The sequence below is a fragment of the Condylura cristata genome, unplaced genomic scaffold (assembly GCF_000260355.1).
Source record: "Condylura cristata isolate star-nosed mole 26May11 unplaced genomic scaffold, ConCri1.0 scaffold00071, whole genome shotgun sequence".
Taxonomy (NCBI): domain Eukaryota; kingdom Metazoa; phylum Chordata; class Mammalia; order Eulipotyphla; family Talpidae; genus Condylura; species Condylura cristata.
The window spans coordinates 505,228-506,521 of NW_004567172.1; positions in this window are offsets into that span (position 1 = coordinate 505,228).

Consider the following 1,294-nt stretch of genomic DNA (forward strand, 5'->3'; position numbering starts at 1 on the left):
ACTAAATAAATCTTTAAAAATAAAATGAAAATTACTTTCAAGCTCATGCATTAGAAAATGCAATGGTAAATATTTTTAACAATCCCAAGATCTATAAGAACTTTTAAACACAAATATACTGAAAATAGCTAAATTTAATGTGTTAAACTACTCAACAAATATAAAAGAAAAAAGTAAACCTTGCCACTTGCAGCAACATGAAAACATGTATGCAACTGAAAGATACTGTGCTAAGTGAAATGTAAGAAATCTAAAGACATTTTAATCACATTTGGGATGTAAAAAAGCAAAGCTAAGGAACAGAGAAAACCAAACCTTTGTGGGCCCTCCCTGGTGGCCCAATGGATTAGGACTCAGCACTGCAAGCTAGCCACAGTCGCTTCAGTATGGGTTCCACCCCGACCCCAGGCGATCCACAAGGCTCTGCACACCTCTCCTGACCGCCCGCTGCTCCCCTCAGCAGTGTACTTTGTTGATCTGCCTGTTCTGCTCCCCATTCTGTCTCTGGTGAATACTCTTACCACCCCTAAACCTCTGGTTTTATCCCAGTTCTGTATGCATAAATAAATCTTAAAAAAAAAAACAAAACTTGCTATAAGAAGGGACTGTGGCCTTGACAAGGGAAGAGAGGGAATGGGAAACAAGTGTAGGAAGGCATTTATTGGTTTTTAGGTGCTTTGGTGTGGATGTGGTTATGGTAACATGCATAAATACTCATAAAATATAAATATTGTAAATCGGCATCACGATAAAATGAAGTAATTAAAATATTTTTATGGACCAAATAATAAAATCAAAAGAGAAATAAAAAAATTATAGTCCTTCTTACTTGAAATAATTAATTTGCTTGATACATAAACCTTTTTATGTTTACAAACAAAAGCTTTAAGTGAAAAATATACAAAAATAAACATATTTAACATATTAGGGTTATGGATAAACATGGGAATTCATATAAAAAACTAATAATAAAGAAACACAAGTTAAACAATTATATGTCTTTCGAATTGTTTAACATTAAATATACATGAAATTGATGCTAGCTCAAGTGACACTGTAGGGCAATTTGAATAAAATTTTGGAAAATCATTTCTAAGTTGTGTGTGAAGAAACGACACATTTTATATTTCTCAAGATATCTTTGGAAAAATTATTAAAGGGGATGCTTTCTGCATAATAAGTTTTTACTTCATCTTACTGTATTTGTGATTTTGAACAATAACATATTCAATAAGGGGACATTGTAATTGGGAAGTAGTTGTTTATATATATATATATGTATGTATGTATGTAT